A 20,536-nucleotide genomic window follows, 5' to 3' on the forward strand; every position below is an offset into this window, starting at 1 on the left:
CATATAAAAAATTTGATTTTTTGAGGATTTTCATCAAAATTTGGTTTTTGGTGGGGTGGTCATGAATTAAGGTCCTTTTGGCACTAGGACGCATATTTAAGGAGATATGGCCAATTTAAGTTTTTCATATAAAAAATTTGAATTTTTTTAGGATTTTCATCAAAATTTTTATTTTTTGGGGGTGGTCATGAATTAAGGTCCTTTTGGCTCTAGGACGCATATTTAAGGAGATATGGCCAATTTAAGTTTTTCATATAAAAAATTTGATTTTTTGAGGTTTTTCATCAAAATTTTGATTTTTGGGGCGTGGTCACGAATTAACCTCCTTTTGGCTCTAGGACGCATATTTAAGGAGATATGGCCAATTTAAGTTTTTCATATAAAAAATTTGATTTTTTGAGGATTTTCATCAAAATTTGGTTTTTGGTGGGGTGGTCATGAATTAAGGTCCTTTTGGCACTAGGACGCATATTTAAGGAGATATGGCCAATTTAAGTTTTTCATATAAAAAATTTGATTTTTTGAGGATTTTCATCAAAATTTTGATTTTTGGGGGGTGGTCATGAATTAAGGTCCTTTTGGCTCTAGGACGCATATTTAAGGAGATATGGCCAATTTAAGTTTTTCATATAAAAAATTTGATTTTTTGAGGATTTTCATCAAAATTTTGATTTTTGGGGGGTGGTCATGAATTAAGGTCCTTTTGGCTCTAGGACGCATATTTAAGGAGATATGGCCAATTTAAGTTTTTCATATAAAAAATTTGATTTTTTGAGGTTTTTCATCAAAATTTTGATTTTTGGGGGGTGGTCACGAATTAACCTCCTTTTGGCTCTAGGACGCATATTTAAGGAGATATGGCCAATTTAAGTTTTTCATATAAAAAATTTGATTTTTTGAGGATTTTCATCAAAATTTTGATTTTTTGGGGGTGGTCATGAATTAAGGTCCTTTTGGCTCTAGGACGCATATTTAAGGAGATATTGCCAATTTAAGTTTTTCATATAAAAAATTTGATTTTTAGAGGATTTTCATCAAAATTTTGATTTTTTGGGGGTGGTCATGAATTAAGGTCCTTTTGGCTCTAGGACGCATATTTAAGGAGATATGGCCAATTTAAGTTTTTCATATAAAAAATTTGATTTTTTAGGATTTTCATCAAAATTTTGATTTTTGGGGTTTGGTCACGAATTAACCTCCTTTTGGCTCTAGGACGCATATTTAAGGAGATATGGCCAATTTAAGTTTTTCATATAAAAAATTTGATTTTTTTAGGATTTTCATCAAAATTTTGATTTTTTGGGTTTAGTCATGAATTAAGGTCCTTTTGGCTCTAGGACGCATATTTAAGGAGATATGGCCAATTTAAGTTTTTCATATAAAAAATTTGATTTTTTGAGGATTTTCTTCAAAATTTTGATTTTTGGGGTTTGGTCACGAATTAACCTCCTTTGGGCTCTAGGAGGCATATTTAAGGAAATATGGCCAATTTAAGTTTTTCATATAAAAAATTTGATTTTTTGAGGATTTTCATCAAAATTTTGATTTTTGGGGGGTGGTCATGAATTAAGGTCCTTTTGGCTCTAGGACGCATATTTAAGGAGATATGGCCAATTTAAGTTTTTCATATAAAAAATTTGATTTTTTTAGGATTCTCATCAAAATTTTGATTTTTGGGGTTTGGTCACGAATTAACCTCCTTTTGGCTCTAGGACGCATATTTAAGGAGATATGGCCAATTTAAGTTTTTCATATAAAAAATTTGATTTTTTGAGGATTTTCATCAAAATTTTGATTTTTGGGGGGTGGTCACGAATTAAGGTCCCTTTGGCTCTAGGACGCATATTTAAGGAGATATGGCCAATTTAAGTTTTTCATATAAAAAATTTGATTTTTTGAGGATTTTCATCAAAATTTTGATTTTTGGGGGGTGGTCATGAATTAAGGTCCTTTTGGCTCTAGGACGCATATTTAAGGAGATATGGCCAATTTAAGTTTTTCATATAAAAAATTTGATTTTTTGAGGATTTTCATCAAAATTTTGATTTTTGGGGTTTGGTCACGAATTAACCTCCTTTTGGCTCTAGGACGCATATTTAAGGAAATATGGCCAATTTAAGTTTTTCATATAAAAAATTTCATTTTTTGAGGATTTTCATCAAAATTTTGATTTTTGGGGGGTGGTCATGAATTAAGGTCCTTTTGGCTCTAGGACGCATATTTTTGAGGATTTTCATCAAAATTTTGATTTTTGGGGTTTGGTCACGAATTAACCTCCTTTTGGCTCTAGGATGCATATTTAAGGAGATATGGCCAATTTAAGTTTTTCATATAAAAAAATTGATTTTTTGAGGTTTTTCATCAAAATTTTGATTTTTGGGGCGTGGTCACGAATTAACCTCCTTTTGGCTCTAGGACGCATATTTAAGGAGATATGGCCAATTTAAGTTTTTCATATAAAAAAATTGATTTTTTTAGGATTTTCATCAAAATTTTGATTTTTTGAGGGTGGTCATGAATTAAGGTCCTTTTGGCTCTAGGACGCATATTTAAGGAGATATGGCCAATTTAAGTTTTTCATATAAAAAATTTGATTTTTTGAAGATTTTCATCAAAATTTTGATTTTTTGGGGGTGGTCATGAATTAAGGTCCTTTTGGCTCTAGGACGCATATTTAAGGAGATATGGCCAATTTAAGTTTTTCATATAAAAAATTTGATTTTTTGAGGTTTTTCATCAAAATTTTGATTTTTGGGGCGTGGTCACGAATTAACCTCCTTTTGGCTCTAGGACGCATATTTAAGGAGATATGGCCAATTTAAGTTTTTCATATAAAAAATTTGATTTTTTGAGGATTTTCATCAAAATTTGGTTTTTGGTGGGGTGGTCATGAATTAAGGTCCTTTTGGCACTAGGACGCATATTTAAGGAGATATGGCCAATTTAAGTTTTTCATATAAAAAATTTGAATTTTTTTAGGATTTTCATCAAAATTTTTATTTTTTGGGGGTGGTCATGAATTAAGGTCCTTTTGGCTCTAGGACGCATATTTAAGGAGATATGGCCAATTTAAGTTTTTCATATAAAAAATTTGATTTTTTGAGGTTTTTCATCAAAATTTTGATTTTTGGGGCGTGGTCACGAATTAACCTCCTTTTGGCTCTAGGACGCATATTTAAGGAGATATGGCCAATTTAAGTTTTTCATATAAAAAATTTGATTTTTTGAGGATTTTCATCAAAATTTGGTTTTTGGTGGGGTGGTCATGAATTAAGGTCCTTTTGGCACTAGGACGCATATTTAAGGAGATATGGCCAATTTAAGTTTTTCATATAAAAAATTTGATTTTTTGAGGATTTTCATCAAAATTTTGATTTTTGGGGGGTGGTCATGAATTAAGGTCCTTTTGGCTCTAGGACGCATATTTAAGGAGATATGGCCAATTTAAGTTTTTCATATAAAAAATTTGATTTTTTGAGGATTTTCATCAAAATTTTGATTTTTGGGGGGTGGTCATGAATTAAGGTCCTTTTGGCTCTAGGACGCATATTTAAGGAGATATGGCCAATTTAAGTTTTTCATATAAAAAATTTGATTTTTTGAGGTTTTTCATCAAAATTTTGATTTTTGGGGGGTGGTCACGAATTAACCTCCTTTTGGCTCTAGGACGCATATTTAAGGAGATATGGCCAATTTAAGTTTTTCATATAAAAAATTTGATTTTTTGAGGATTTTCATCAAAATTTTGATTTTTTGGGGGTGGTCATGAATTAAGGTCCTTTTGGCTCTAGGACGCATATTTAAGGAGATATTGCCAATTTAAGTTTTTCATATAAAAAATTTGATTTTTAGAGGATTTTCATCAAAATTTTGATTTTTTGGGGGTGGTCATGAATTAAGGTCCTTTTGGCTCTAGGACGCATATTTAAGGAGATATGGCCAATTTAAGTTTTTCATATAAAAAATTTGATTTTTTAGGATTTTCATCAAAATTTTGATTTTTGGGGTTTGGTCACGAATTAACCTCCTTTTGGCTCTAGGACGCATATTTAAGGAGATATGGCCAATTTAAGTTTTTCATATAAAAAATTTGATTTTTTGAGGATTTTCATCAAAATTTTGATTTTTTGGGGGTGGTCATGAATTAAGGTCCTTTTGGCTCTAGGACGCATATTTAAGGAGATATGGCCAATTTAAGTTTTTCATATAAAAAATTTGATTTTTTTAGGATTCTCATCAAAATTTTGATTTTTGGGGGGTGGTCACGAATTAAGGTCCCTTTGGCTTTAGGACGCATATTTAAGGAGATATGGCCAATTTAAGTTTTTCATATAAAAAATTTGATTTTTTGAGGATTTTCATCAAAATTTTGATTTTTGGGGGGTGGTCATGAATTAAGGTCCTTTTGGCTCTAGGACGCATATTTAAGGAGATATGGCCAATTTAAGTTTTTCATATAAAAAATTTGATTTTTTGAGGATTTTCTTCAAAATTTTGATTTTTGGGGTTTGGTCACGAATTAACCTCCTTTGGGCTCTAGGAGGCATATTTAAGGAAATATGGCCAATTTAAGTTTTTCATATAAAAAATTTGATTTTTTGAGGATTTTCATCAAAATTTTGATTTTTGGGGGGTGGTCATGAATTAAGGTCCTTTTGGCTCTAGGACGCATATTTAAGGAGATATGGCCAATTTAAGTTTTTCATATAAAAAATTTGATTTTTTTAGGATTCTCATCAAAATTTTGATTTTTGGGGTTTGGTCACGAATTAACCTCCTTTTGGCTCTAGGACGCATATTTAAGGAGATATGGCCAATTTAAGTTTTTCATATAAAAAATTTGATTTTTTGAGGATTTTCATCAAAATTTTGATTTTTGGGGGGTGGTCACGAATTAAGGTCCCTTTGGCTCTAGGACGCATATTTAAGGAGATATGGCCAATTTAAGTTTTTCATATAAAAAATTTGATTTTTTGAGGATTTTCATCAAAATTTTGATTTTTGGGGGGTGGTCATGAATTAAGGTCCTTTTGGCTCTAGGACGCATATTTAAGGAGATATGGCCAATTTAAGTTTTTCATATAAAAAATTTGATTTTTTGAGGATTTTCATCAAAATTTTGATTTTTGGGGTTTGGTCACGAATTAACCTCCTTTTGGCTCTAGGACGCATATTTAAGGAAATATGGCCAATTTAAGTTTTTCATATAAAAAATTTCATTTTTTGAGGATTTTCATCAAAATTTTGATTTTTGGGGGGTGGTCATGAATTAAGGTCCTTTTGGCTCTAGGACGCATATTTTTGAGGATTTTCATCAAAATTTTGATTTTTGGGGTTTGGTCACGAATTAACCTCCTTTTGGCTCTAGGATGCATATTTAAGGAGATATGGCCAATTTAAGTTTTTCATATAAAAAAATTGATTTTTTGAGGTTTTTCATCAAAATTTTGATTTTTGGGGCGTGGTCACGAATTAACCTCCTTTTGGCTCTAGGACGCATATTTAAGGAGATATGGCCAATTTAAGTTTTTCATATAAAAAAATTGATTTTTTTAGGATTTTCATCAAAATTTTGATTTTTTGAGGGTGGTCATGAATTAAGGTCCTTTTGGCTCTAGGACGCATATTTAAGGAGATATGGCCAATTTAAGTTTTTCATATAAAAAATTTGATTTTTTGAGATTTTTCATCAAAATGTTGATTTTTGGGGCGTGGTCACGAATTAACCTCCTTTTGGCTCTAGGACGCATATTTAAGGAGATATGGCCAATTTAAGTTTTTCATATAAAAAATTTGATTTTTTGAAGATTTTCATCAAAATTTTGATTTTTTGGGGGTGGTCATGAATTAAGGTCCTTTTGGCTCTAGGACGCATATTTAAGGAGATATGGCCAATTTAAGTTTTTCATATAAAAAATTTGATTTTTTGAGGTTTTTCATCAAAATTTTGATTTTTGGGGCGTGGTCACGAATTAACCTCCTTTTGGCTCTAGGACGCATATTTAAGGAGATATGGCCAATTTAAGTTTTTCATATAAAAAATTTGATTTTTTGAGGATTTTCATCAAAATTTGGTTTTTGGTGGGGTGGTCATGAATTAAGGTCCTTTTGGCACTAGGACGCATATTTAAGGAGATATGGCCAATTTAAGTTTTTCATATAAAAAATTTGATTTTTTTAGGATTCTCATCAAAATTTTGATTTTTGGGGTTTGGTCACGAATTAACCTCCTTTTGGCTCTAGGACGCATATTTAAGGAGATATGGCCAATTTAAGTTTTTCATATAAAAAATTTGATTTTTTGAGGATTTTCATCAAAATTTTGATTTTTGGGGGGTGGTCACGAATTAAGGTCCCTTTGGCTCTAGGACGCATATTTAAGGAGATATGGCCAATTTAAGTTTTTCATATAAAAAATTTGATTTTTTGAGGATTTTCATCAAAATTTTGATTTTTGGGGGGTGGTCACGAATTAAGGTCCCTTTGGCTCTAGGACGCATATTTAAGGAGATATGGCCAATTTAAGTTTTTCATATAAAAAATTTGATTTTTTGAGGATTTTCATCAAAATTTTGATTTTTGGGGGGTGGTCATGAATTAAGGTCCTTTTGGCTCTAGGACGCATATTTAAGGAGATATGGCCAATTTAAGTTTTTCATATAAAAAATTTGATTTTTAGAGGATTTTCATCAAAATTTTGATTTTTGGGGTTTGGTCACGAATTAACCTCCTTTTGGCTCTAGGACGCATATTTAAGGAAATATGGCCAATTTAAGTTTTTCATATAAAAAATTTCATTTTTTGAGGATTTTCATCAAAATTTTGATTTTTGGGGGGTGGTCATGAATTAAGGTCCTTTTGGCTCTAGGACGCATATTTTTGAGGATTTTCATCAAAATTTTGATTTTTGGGGTTTGGTCACGAATTAACCTCCTTTTGGCTCTAGGATGCATATTTAAGGAGATATGGCCAATTTAAGTTTTTCATATAAAAAAATTGATTTTTTGAGGTTTTTCATCAAAATTTTGATTTTTGGGGCGTGGCCACGAATTAACCTCCTTTTGGCTCTAGGACGCATATTTAAGGAGATATGGCCAATTTAAGTTTTTCATATAAAAAAATTGATTTTTTTAGGATTTTCATCAAAATTTTGATTTTTTGAGGGTGGTCATGAATTAAGGTCCTTTTGGCTCTAGGACGCATATTTAAGGAGATATGGCCAATTTAAGTTTTTCATATAAAAAATTTGATTTTTTGAGATTTTTCATCAAAATGTTGATTTTTGGGGCGTGGTCACGAATTAACCTCCTTTTGGCTCTAGGACGCATATTTAAGGAGATATGGCCAATTTAAGTTTTTCATATAAAAAATTTGATTTTTTGAAGATTTTCATCAAAATTTTGATTTTTTGGGGGTGGTCATGAATTAAGGTCCTTTTGGCTCTAGGACGCATATTTAAGGAGATATGGCCAATTTAAGTTTTTCATATAAAAAATTTGATTTTTTGAGATTTTTCATCAAAATGTTGATTTTTGGGGCGTGGTCACGAATTAACCTCCTTTTGGCTCTAGGACGCATATTTAAGGAGATATGGCCAATTTAAGTTTTTCATATAAAAAATTTGATTTTTTGAAGATTTTCATCAAAATTTTGATTTTTTGGGGGTGGTCATGAATTAAGGTCCTTTTGGCTCTAGGACGCATATTTAAGGAGATATGGCCAATTTAAGTTTTTCATATAAAAAATTTGATTTTTTGAGGTTTTTCATCAAAATTTTGATTTTTGGGGCGTGGTCAGGAATTAACCTCCTTTTGGCTCTAGGACGCATATTTAAGGAGATATGGCCAATTTAAGTTTTTCATATAAAAAATTTGATTTTTTGAGGATTTTCATCAAAATTTGGTTTTTGGTGGGGTGGTCATGAATTAAGGTCCTTTTGGCACTAGGACGCATATTTAAGGAGATATGGCCAATTTAAGTTTTTCATATAAAAAATTTGAATTTTTTTAGGATTTTCATCAAAATTTTTATTTTTTGGGGGTGGTCATGAATTAAGGTCCTTTTGGCTCTAGGACGCATATTTAAGGAGATATGGCCAATTTAAGTTTTTCATATAAAAAATTTGATTTTTTGAGGTTTTTCATCAAAATTTTGATTTTTGGGGCGTGGTCACGAATTAACCTCCTTTTGGCTCTAGGACGCATATTTAAGGAGATATGGCCAATTTAAGTTTTTCATATAAAAAATTTGATTTTTTGAGGATTTTCATCAAAATTTGGTTTTTGGTGGGGTGGTCATGAATTAAGGTCCTTTTGGCACTAGGACGCATATTTAAGGAGATATGGCCAATTTAAGTTTTTCATATAAAAAATTTGATTTTTTGAGGATTTTCATCAAAATTTTGATTTTTGGGGGGTGGTCATGAATTAAGGTCCTTTTGGCTCTAGGACGCATATTTAAGGAGATATGGCCAATTTAAGTTTTTCATATAAAAAATTTGATTTTTTGAGGATTTTCATCAAAATTTTGATTTTTGGGGGGTGGTCATGAATTAAGGTCCTTTTGGCTCTAGGACGCATATTTAAGGAGATATGGCCAATTTAAGTTTTTCATATAAAAAATTTGATTTTTTGAGGTTTTTCATCAAAATTTTGATTTTTGGGGGGTGGTCACGAATTAACCTCCTTTTGGCTCTAGGACGCATATTTAAGGAGATATGGCCAATTTAAGTTTTTCATATAAAAAATTTGATTTTTTGAGGATTTTCATCAAAATTTTGATTTTTTGGGGGTGGTCATGAATTAAGGTCCTTTTGGCTCTAGGACGCATATTTAAGGAGATATTGCCAATTTAAGTTTTTCATATAAAAAATTTGATTTTTAGAGGATTTTCATCAAAATTTTGATTTTTTGGGGGTGGTCATGAATTAAGGTCCTTTTGGCTCTAGGACGCATATTTAAGGAGATATGGCCAATTTAAGTTTTTCATATAAAAAATTTGATTTTTTAGGATTTTCATCAAAATTTTGATTTTTGGGGTTTGGTCACGAATTAACCTCCTTTTGGCTCTAGGACGCATATTTAAGGAGATATGGCCAATTTAAGTTTTTCATATAAAAAATTTGATTTTTTTAGGATTTTCATCAAAATTTTGATTTTTTGGGTTTAGTCATGAATTAAGGTCCTTTTGGCTCTAGGACGCATATTTAAGGAGATATGGCCAATTTAAGTTTTTCATATAAAAAATTTGATTTTTTGAGGATTTTCATCAAAATTTTGATTTTTGGGGGGTGGTCATGAATTAAGGTCCTTTTGGCTCTAGGACGCATATTTAAGGAGATATGGCCAATTTAAGTTTTTCATATAAAAAATTTGATTTTTTGAGGATTTTCATCAAAATTTTGATTTTTGGGGGGTGGTCATGAATTAAGGTCCTTTTGGCTCTAGGACGCATATTTAAGGAGATATGGCCAATTTAAGTTTTTCATATAAAAAATTTGATTTTTTGAGGTTTTTCATCAAAATTTTGATTTTTGGGGGGTGGTCACGAATTAACCTCCTTTTGGCTCTAGGACGCATATTTAAGGAGATATGGCCAATTTAAGTTTTTCATATAAAAAATTTGATTTTTTGAGGATTTTCATCAAAATTTTGATTTTTTGGGGGTGGTCATGAATTAAGGTCCTTTTGGCTCTAGGACGCATATTTAAGGAGATATTGCCAATTTAAGTTTTTCATATAAAAAATTTGATTTTTAGAGGATTTTCATCAAAATTTTGATTTTTTGGGGGTGGTCATGAATTAAGGTCCTTTTGGCTCTAGGACGCATATTTAAGGAGATATGGCCAATTTAAGTTTTTCATATAAAAAATTTGATTTTTTAGGATTTTCATCAAAATTTTGATTTTTGGGGTTTGGTCACGAATTAACCTCGTTTTGGCTCTAGGACGCATATTTAAGGAGATATGGCCAATTTAAGTTTTTCATATAAAAAATTTGATTTTTTTAGGATTTTCATCAAAATTTTGATTTTTTGGGTTTGGTCATGAATTAAGGTCCTTTTGGCTCTAGGACGCATATTTAAGGAGATATGGCCAATTTAAGTTTTTCATATAAAAAATTTGATTTTTTGAGGATTTTCATCAAAATTTTGATTTTTTGGGGGTGGTCATGAATTAAGGTCCTTTTGGCTCTAGGACGCATATTTAAGGAGATATGGCCAATTTAAGTTTTTCATATAAAAAATTTGATTTTTTGAGGATTTTCATCAAAATTTTGATTTTTGGGGGGTGGTCATGAATTAAGGTCCTTTTGGCTCTAGGACGCATATTTAAGGAGATATGGCCAATTTAAGTTTTTCATATAAAAAATTTGATTTTTTGAGGATTTTCATCAAAATTTTGATTTTTGGGGGGTGGTCATGAATTAAGGTCCTTTTGGCTCTAGGACGCATATTTAAGGAGATATGGCCAATTTAAGTTTTTCATATAAAAAATTTGATTTTTTTAGGATTCTCATCAAAATTTTGATTTTTGGGGTTTGGTCACGAATTAACCTACTTTTGGCTCTAGGACGCATATTTAAGGAGATATGGCCAATTTAAGTTTTTCATATAAAAAATTTGATTTTTTGAGGATTTTCATCAAAATTTTGATTTTTGGGGGGTGGTCATGAATTAAGGTCCTTTTGGCTCTAGGACGCATATTTAAGGAGATATGGCCAATTTAAGTTTTTCATATAAAAAATTTGATTTTTTGAGGATTTTCATCAAAATTTTGATTTTTGGGGGGTGGTCATGAATTAAGGTCCTTTTGGCTCTAGGACGCATATTTAAGGAGATATGGCCAATTTAAGTTTTTCATATAAAAAATTTGATTTTTTTAGGATTTTCATCAAAATTTTGATTTTTGGGGTTTGGTCACGAATTAACCTCCTTTTGGCTCTAGGACGCATATTTAAGGAGATATGGCCAATTTAAGTTTTTCATATAAAAAATTTGATTTTTTGAGGTTTTTCATCAAAATTTTGATTTTTGGGGGGTGGTCACGAATTAAGGTCCTTTTGGCTCTAGGACGCATATTTAAGGAGATATGGCCAATTTAAGTTTTTCATATAAAAAATTTGATTTTTTGAGGATTTTCATCAAAATTTTGATTTTTGGGGGGTGGTCATGAATTAAGGTCCTTTTGGCTCTAGGACGCATATTTAAGGAGATATGGCCAATTTAAGTTTTTCATATAAAAAATTTGATTTTTTGAGGATTTTCATCAAAATTTTGATTTTTGGGGTTTGGTCACGAATTAACCTCCTTTTGGCTCTAGGACGCATATTTAAGGAAATATGGCCAATTTAAGTTTTTCATATAAAAAATTTGATTTTTTTAGGATTTTCATCAAAATTTTGATTTTTGGGGGGTGGTCATGAATTAAGGTCCTTTTGGCTCTAGGACGCATATTTAAGGAGATATGGCCAATTTAAGTTTTTCATATAAAAAATTTGATTTTTTTAGGATTTTCATCAAAATTTTGATTTTTGGGGTTTGGTCACGAATTAACCTCCTTTTGGCTCTAGGACGCATATTTAAGGAGATATGGCCAATTTAAGTTTTTCATATAAAAAATTTGATTTTTTGAGGTTTTTCATCAAAATTTTGATTTTGGGGGGTGGTCACGAATTAAGGTCCTTTTGGCTCTAGGACGCATATTTAAGGAGATATGGCCAATTTAAGTTTTTCATATAAAAAATTTGATTTTTTGAGGATTTTCATCAAAATTTTGATTTTTGGGGGGTGGTCATGAATTAAGGTCCTTTTGGCTCTAGGACGCATATTTAAGGAGATATTGCCAATTTAAGTTTTTCATATAAAAAATTTGATTTTTAGAGGATTTTCATCAAAATTTTGATTTTTTGGGGGTGGTCATGAATTAAGGTCCTTTTGGCTCTAGGACGCATATTTAAGGAGATATGGCCAATTTAAGTTTTTCATATAAAAAATTTGATTTTTTAGGATTTTCATCAAAATTTTGATTTTTGGGGTTTGGTCACGAATTAACCTCGTTTTGGCTCTAGGACGCATATTTAAGGAGATATGGCCAATTTAAGTTTTTCATATAAAAAATTTGATTTTTTTAGGATTTTCATCAAAATTTTGATTTTTTGGGTTTGGTCATGAATTAAGGTCCTTTTGGCTCTAGGACGCATATTTAAGGAGATATGGCCAATTTAAGTTTTTCATATAAAAAATTTGATTTTTTGAGGATTTTCATCAAAATTTTGATTTTTTGGGGGTGGTCATGAATTAAGGTCCTTTTGGCTCTAGGACGCATATTTAAGGAGATATGGCCAATTTAAGTTTTTCATATAAAAAATTTGATTTTTTGAGGATTTTCATCAAAATTTTGATTTTTGGGGGGTGGTCATGAATTAAGGTCCTTTTGGCTCTAGGACGCATATTTAAGGAGATATGGCCAATTTAAGTTTTTCATATAAAAAATTTGATTTTTTTAGGATTTTCATCAAAATTTTGATTTTTGGGGGGTGGTCATGAATTAAGGTCCTTTTGGCTCTAGGACGCATATTTAAGGAGATATGGCCAATTTAAGTTTTTCATATAAAAAATTTGATTTTTTAGGATTTTCATCAAAATTTTGATTTTTGGGGTTTGGTCACGAATTAACCTCCTTTTGGCTCTAGGACGCATATTTAAGGAGATATGGCCAATTTAAGTTTTTCATATAAAAAATTTGATTTTTTTAGGATTTTCATCAAAATTTTGATTTTTTGGGTTTAGTCATGAATTAAGGTCCTTTTGGCTCTAGGACGCATATTTAAGGAGATATGGCCAATTTAAGTTTTTCATATAAAAAATTTGATTTTTTGAGGATTTTCATCAAAATTTTGATTTTTGGGGGGTGGTCATGAATTAAGGTCCTTTTGGCTCTAGGACGCATATTTAAGGAGATATGGCCAATTTAAGTTTTTCATATAAAAAATTTGATTTTTTGAGGATTTTCATCAAAATTTTGATTTTTGGGGGGTGGTCATGAATTAAGGTCCTTTTGGCTCTAGGACGCATATTTAAGGAGATATGGCCAATTTAAGTTTTTCATATAAAAAATTTGATTTTTTGAGGTTTTTCATCAAAATTTTGATTTTTGGGGGGTGGTCACGAATTAACCTCCTTTTGGCTCTAGGACGCATATTTAAGGAGATATGGCCAATTTAAGTTTTTCATATAAAAAATTTGATTTTTTGAGGATTTTCATCAAAATTTTGATTTTTTGGGGGTGGTCATGAATTAAGGTCCTTTTGGCTCTAGGACGCATATTTAAGGAGATATTGCCAATTTAAGTTTTTCATATAAAAAATTTGATTTTTAGAGGATTTTCATCAAAATTTTGATTTTTTGGGGGTGGTCATGAATTAAGGTCCTTTTGGCTCTAGGACGCATATTTAAGGAGATATGGCCAATTTAAGTTTTTCATATAAAAAATTTGATTTTTTAGGATTTTCATCAAAATTTTGATTTTTGGGGTTTGGTCACGAATTAACCTCGTTTTGGCTCTAGGACGCATATTTAAGGAGATATGGCCAATTTAAGTTTTTCATATAAAAAATTTGATTTTTTTAGGATTTTCATCAAAATTTTGATTTTTTGGGTTTGGTCATGAATTAAGGTCCTTTTGGCTCTAGGACGCATATTTAAGGAGATATGGCCAATTTAAGTTTTTCATATAAAAAATTTGATTTTTTGAGGATTTTCATCAAAATTTTGATTTTTTGGGGGTGGTCATGAATTAAGGTCCTTTTGGCTCTAGGACGCATATTTAAGGAGATATGGCCAATTTAAGTTTTTCATATAAAAAATTTGATTTTTTGAGGATTTTCATCAAAATTTTGATTTTTGGGGGGTGGTCATGAATTAAGGTCCTTTTGGCTCTAGGACGCATATTTAAGGAGATATGGCCAATTTAAGTTTTTCATATAAAAAATTTGATTTTTTGAGGATTTTCATCAAAATTTTGATTTTTGGGGGGTGGTCATGAATTAAGGTCCTTTTGGCTCTAGGACGCATATTTAAGGAGATATGGCCAATTTAAGTTTTTCATATAAAAAATTTGATTTTTTTAGGATTTTCATCAAAATTTTGATTTTTGGGGTTTGGTCACGAATTAACCTCCTTTTGGCTCTAGGACGCATATTTAAGGAGATATGGCCAATTTAAGTTTTTCATATAAAAAATTTGATTTTTTGAGGTTTTTCATCAAAATTTTGATTTTGGGGGGTGGTCACGAATTAAGGTCCTTTTGGCTCTAGGACGCATATTTAAGGAGATATGGCCAATTTAAGTTTTTCATATAAAAAATTTGATTTTTTGAGGATTTTCATCAAAATTTTGATTTTTGGGGGGTGGTCATGAATTAAGGTCCTTTTGGCTCTAGGACGCATATTTAAGGAGATATTGCCAATTTAAGTTTTTCATATAAAAAATTTGATTTTTAGAGGATTTTCATCAAAATTTTGATTTTTTGGGGGTGGTCATGAATTAAGGTCCTTTTGGCTCTAGGACGCATATTTAAGGAGATATGGCCAATTTAAGTTTTTCATATAAAAAATTTGATTTTTTAGGATTTTCATCAAAATTTTGATTTTTGGGGTTTGGTCACGAATTAACCTCGTTTTGGCTCTAGGACGCATATTTAAGGAGATATGGCCAATTTAAGTTTTTCATATAAAAAATTTGATTTTTTTAGGATTTTCATCAAAATTTTGATTTTTTGGGTTTGGTCATGAATTAAGGTCCTTTTGGCTCTAGGACGCATATTTAAGGAGATATGGCCAATTTAAGTTTTTCATATAAAAAATTTGATTTTTTGAGGATTTTCATCAAAATTTTGATTTTTTGGGGGTGGTCATGAATTAAGGTCCTTTTGGCTCTAGGACGCATATTTAAGGAGATATGGCCAATTTAAGTTTTTCATATAAAAAATTTGATTTTTTGAGGATTTTCATCAAAATTTTGATTTTTGGGGGGTGGTCATGAATTAAGGTCCTTTTGGCTCTAGGACGCATATTTAAGGAGATATGGCCAATTTAAGTTTTTCATATAAAAAATTTGATTTTTTTAGGATTTTCATCAAAATTTTGATTTTTGGGGGGTGGTCATGAATTAAGGTCCTTTTGGCTCTAGGACGCATATTTAAGGAGATATGGCCAATTTAAGTTTTTCATATAAAAAATTTGATTTTTTAGGATTTTCATCAAAATTTTGATTTTTGGGGTTTGGTCACGAATTAACCTCCTTTTGGCTCTAGGACGCATATTTAAGGAGATATGGCCAATTTAAGTTTTTCATATAAAAAATTTGATTTTTTTAGGATTTTCATCAAAATTTTGATTTTTTGGGTTTAGTCATGAATTAAGGTCCTTTTGGCTCTAGGACGCATATTTAAGGAGATATGGCCAATTTAAGTTTTTCATATAAAAAATTTGATTTTTTGAGGATTTTCATCAAAATTTTGATTTTTGGGGGGTGGTCATGAATTAAGGTCCTTTTGGCTCTAGGACGCATATTTAAGGAGATATGGCCAATTTAAGTTTTTCATATAAAAAATTTGATTTTTTGAGGATTTTCATCAAAATTTTGATTTTTGGGGGGTGGTCATGAATTAAGGTCCTTTTGGCTCTAGGACGCATATTTAAGGAGATATGGCCAATTTAAGTTTTTCATATAAAAAATTTGATTTTTTGAGGTTTTTCATCAAAATTTTGATTTTTGGGGGGTGGTCACGAATTAACCTCCTTTTGGCTCTAGGACGCATATTTAAGGAGATATGGCCAATTTAAGTTTTTCATATAAAAAATTTGATTTTTAGAGGATTTTCATCAAAATTTTGATTTTTTGGGGGTGGTCATGAATTAAGGTCCTTTTGGCTCTAGGACGCATATTTAAGGAGATATGGCCAATTTAAGTTTTTCATATAAAAAATTTGATTTTTTAGGATTTTCATCAAAATTTTGATTTTTGGGGTTTGGTCACGAATTAACCTCCTTTTGGCTCTAGGACGCATATTTAAGGAGATATGGCCAATTTAAGTTTTTCATATAAAAAATTTGATTTTTTTAGGATTTTCATCAAAATTTTGATTTTTTGGGTTTGGTCATGAATTAAGGTCCTTTTGGCTCTAGGACGCATATTTAAGGAGATATGGCCAATTTAAGTTTTTCATATAAAAAATTTGATTTTTTGAGGATTTTCATCAAAATTTTGATTTTTTGGGGGTGGTCATGAATTAAGGTCCTTTTGGCTCTAGGACGCATATTTAAGGAGATATGGCCAATTTAAGTTTTTCATATAAAAAATTTGATTTTTTGAGGATTTTCATCAAAATTTTGATTTTTGGGGGGTGGTCATGAATTAAGGTCCTTTTGGCTCTAGGACGCATATTTAAGGAGATATGGCCAATTTAAGTTTTTCATATAAAAAATTTGATTTTTTGAGGATTTTCATCAAAATTTTGATTTTTGGGGGGTGGTCATGAATTAAGGTCCTTTTGGCTCTAGGACGCATATTTAAGGAGATATGGCCAATTTAAGTTTTTCATATAAAAAATTTGATTTTTTTAGGATTCTCATCAAAATTTTGATTTTTGGGGTTTGGTCACGAATTAACCTACTTTTGGCTCTAGGACGCATATTTAAGGAGATATGGCCAATTTAAGTTTTTCATATAAAAAATTTGATTTTTTGAGGATTTTCATCAAAATTTTGATTTTTGGGGGGTGGTCATGAATTAAGGTCCTTTTGGCTCTAGGACGCATATTTAAGGAGATATGGCCAATTTAAGTTTTTCATATAAAAAATTTGATTTTTTGAGGATTTTCATCAAAATTTTGATTTTTGGGGGGTGGTCATGAATTAAGGTCCTTTTGGCTCTAGGACGCATATTTAAGGAGATATGGCCAATTTAAGTTTTTCATATAAAAAATTTGATTTTTTTAGGATTTTCATCAAAATTTTGATTTTTGGGGTTTGGTCACGAATTAACCTCCTTTTGGCTCTAGGACGCATATTTAAGGAGATATGGCCAATTTAAGTTTTTCATATAAAAAATTTGATTTTTTGAGGTTTTTCATCAAAATTTTGATTTTTGGGGGGTGGTCACGAATTAAGGTCCTTTTGGCTCTAGGACGCATATTTAAGGAGATATGGCCAATTTAAGTTTTTCATATAAAAAATTTGATTTTTTGAGGATTTTCATCAAAATTTTGATTTTTGGGGGGTGGTCATGAATTAAGGTCCTTTTGGCTCTAGGACGCATATTTAAGGAGATATGGCCAATTTAAGTTTTTCATATAAAAAATTTGATTTTTTGAGGATTTTCATCAAAATTTTGATTTTTGGGGTTTGGTCACGAATTAACCTCCTTTTGGCTCTAGGACGCATATTTAAGGAAATATGGCCAATTTAAGTTTTTCATATAAAAAATTTGATTTTTTTAGGATTTTCATCAAAATTTTGATTTTTGGGGGGTGGTCATGAATTAAGGTCCTTTTGGCTCTAGGACGCATATTTAAGGAGATATGGCCAATTTAAGTTTTTCATATAAAAAATTTGATTTTTTTAGGATTTTCATCAAAATTTTGATTTTTGGGGTTTGGTCACGAATTAACCTCCTTTTGGCTCTAGGACGCATATTTAAGGAGATATGGCCAATTTAAGTTTTTCATATAAAAAATTTGATTTTTTGAGGTTTTTCATCAAAATTTTGATTTTGGGGGGTGGTCACGAATTAAGGTCCTTTTGGCTCTAGGACGCATATTTAAGGAGATATGGCCAATTTAAGTTTTTCATATAAAAAATTTGATTTTTTGAGGATTTTCATCAAAATTTTGATTTTTGCGGGGAGGTCATGAATTAAGGTCCTTTTGGCTCTATGACGCATATTTTTGAGGATTTTCATCAAAATTTTGATTTTTGGGGGGTGGTCATGAATTAAGGTCCTTTTGGCTCTAGGATGCATATTTAAGGAGATATGGCCAATTTAAGTTTTTCATATAAAAAATTTGATTTTTTGAGGTTTTTCATCAAAATTTTGATTTTTGGGGCGTGGTCACGAATTAACCTCCTTTTGGCTCTAGGACGCATATTTAAGGAGATATGGCCAATTTAAGTTTTTCATATAAAAAATTTGTTTTTTTTAGGATTTTCATCAAAATTTTGATTTTTTGAGGGTGGTCATGAATTAAGGTCCTTTTGGCTCTAGGACGCATATTTAAGGAGATATGGCCAATTTAAGTTTTTCATATAAAAAATTTGATTTTTTGAGATTTTTCATCAAAATTTTGATTTTTGGGGCGTGGTCACGAATTAACCTCCTTTTGGCTCTAGGACGCATATTTAAGGAGATATGGCCAATTTAAGTTTTTCATATAAAAAATTTGATTTTTTGAGGTTTTTCATCAAAATTTTGATTTTTGGGGGGTGGTCACGAATCAACCTCCTTTTGGCTCTAGGACGCAAATTTAAGGAGATATGGCCAATTTAAGTTTTTCATATAAAAAATTTGATTTTTTGAGGTTTTTCATCAAAATTTTGATTTTTGGGGCGTGGTCACGAATTAACCTCCTTTTGGCTCTAGGACGCATATTTAAGGAGATATGGCCAATTTAAGTTTTTCATATAAAAAATTTGATTTTTTGAGGATTTTCATCAAAATTTGGTTTTTGGTGGGGTGGTCATGAATTAAGGTCCTTTTGGCACTAGGACGCATATTTAAGGAGATATGGCCAATTTAAGTTTTTCATATAAAAAATTTGATTTTTTTAGGATTTTCATCAAAATTTTGATTTTTGGGGCGTGGTCACGAATTAACCTCCTTTTGGCTCTAGGACGCATATTTAAGGAGATATGGCCAATTTAAGTTTTTCATATAAAAAATTTGATTTTTTGAGGTTTTTCATCAAAATTTTGATTTTTGGGGCGTGGTCACGAATTAACCTCCTTTTGGCTCTAGGACGCATATTTAAGGAGATATGGCCAATTTAAGTTTTTCATATAAAAAATTTGATTTTTTGAGGATTTTCATCAAAATTTTGATTTTTTGGGGGTGGTCATGAATTAAGGTCCTTTTGGCTCTAGGACGCATATTTAAGGAGATATTGCCAATTTAAGTTTTTCATATAAAAAATTTGATTTTTTGAGGTTTTTCATCAAAATTTTGATTTTTGGGGTTTGGTCACGAATTAACCTCCTTTTGGCTCTAGGACGCATATTTAAGGAGATATGGCCAATTTAAGTTTTTCATATAAAAAATTTGATTTTTTTAGGATTTTCATCAAAATTTTGATTTTTGGGGGGTGGTCATGAATTAAGGTCCTTTTGGCTCTAGGACGCATATTTAAGGAGATATGGCCAATTTAAGTTTTTCATATAAAAAATTTGATTTTTTGAGGATTTTCATCAAAATTTTGATTTTTGGGGGGTGGTCATGAATTAAGGTCCTTTTGGCTCTAGGACGCATATTTAAGGAGATATGGCCAATTTAAGTTTTTCATATAAAAAATTTGATTTTTTTAGGATTTTCATCAAAATTTTGATTTTGGTCACGAATTAACCTCCTTTTGGCTCTAGGACGCATATTTAAGGAGATATGGCCAATTTAAGTTTTTCATATAAAAAATTTGATTTTTTTAGGATTTTCATCAAAATTTTGATTTTTGGGGTTTGGTCACGAATTAACCTCTTTTGGCTCTAGGAAGCATATTTAAGGAGATATGGCCAATTTAAGTTTTTCATATAAAAAATTTGATTTTTTTAGGATTTTCATCAAAATTTTGATTTTTTAAGTTTTTCATATAAAAAATTTGATTTTTTTAGGATTTTCATCAAAATTTTGATTTTTGGGGTTTGGTCACGAATTAACCTCCTTTTGGCTCTAGGACGCATATTTAAGGAGATATGGCCAATTTAAGTTTTTCATATAAAAAATTTGATTTTTTGAGGATTTTCATCAAAATTTTGATTTTTTGGGGGTGGTCATGAATTAAGGTCCTTTTGGCTCTAGGACGCATATTTAAGGAGATATGGCCAATTTAAGTTTTTCATATAAAAAATTTGATTTTTTTAGGATTTTCATCAAAATTTTGATTTTTGGGGTTTGGTCACGAATTAACCTCCTTTTGGCTCTAGGACGCATATTTAAGGAGATATGGCCAATTTAAGTTTTTCATATAAAAAATTTGATTTTTTGAGGATTTTCATCAAAATTTTGATTTTTGGGGGGTGGTCATGAATTAAGGTCCTTTTGGCTCTAGGACGCATATTTAAGGAGATATGGCCAATTTAAGTTTTTCATATAAAAAATTTGATTTTTTGAGGTTTTTCATCAAAATTTTGATTTTTGGGGGGTGGTCACGAATTAACCTCCTTTTGGCTCTAGGACGCATATTTAAGGAGATATGGCCAATTTAAGTTTTTCATATAAAAAATTTGATTTTTTGAGGATTTTCATCAAAATTTTGATTTTTTGGGGGTGG

This window comes from Haematobia irritans, chromosome 2 (assembly GCF_050003625.1).
Source record: "Haematobia irritans isolate KBUSLIRL chromosome 2, ASM5000362v1, whole genome shotgun sequence".
Classification (NCBI taxonomy): domain Eukaryota; kingdom Metazoa; phylum Arthropoda; class Insecta; order Diptera; family Muscidae; genus Haematobia; species Haematobia irritans.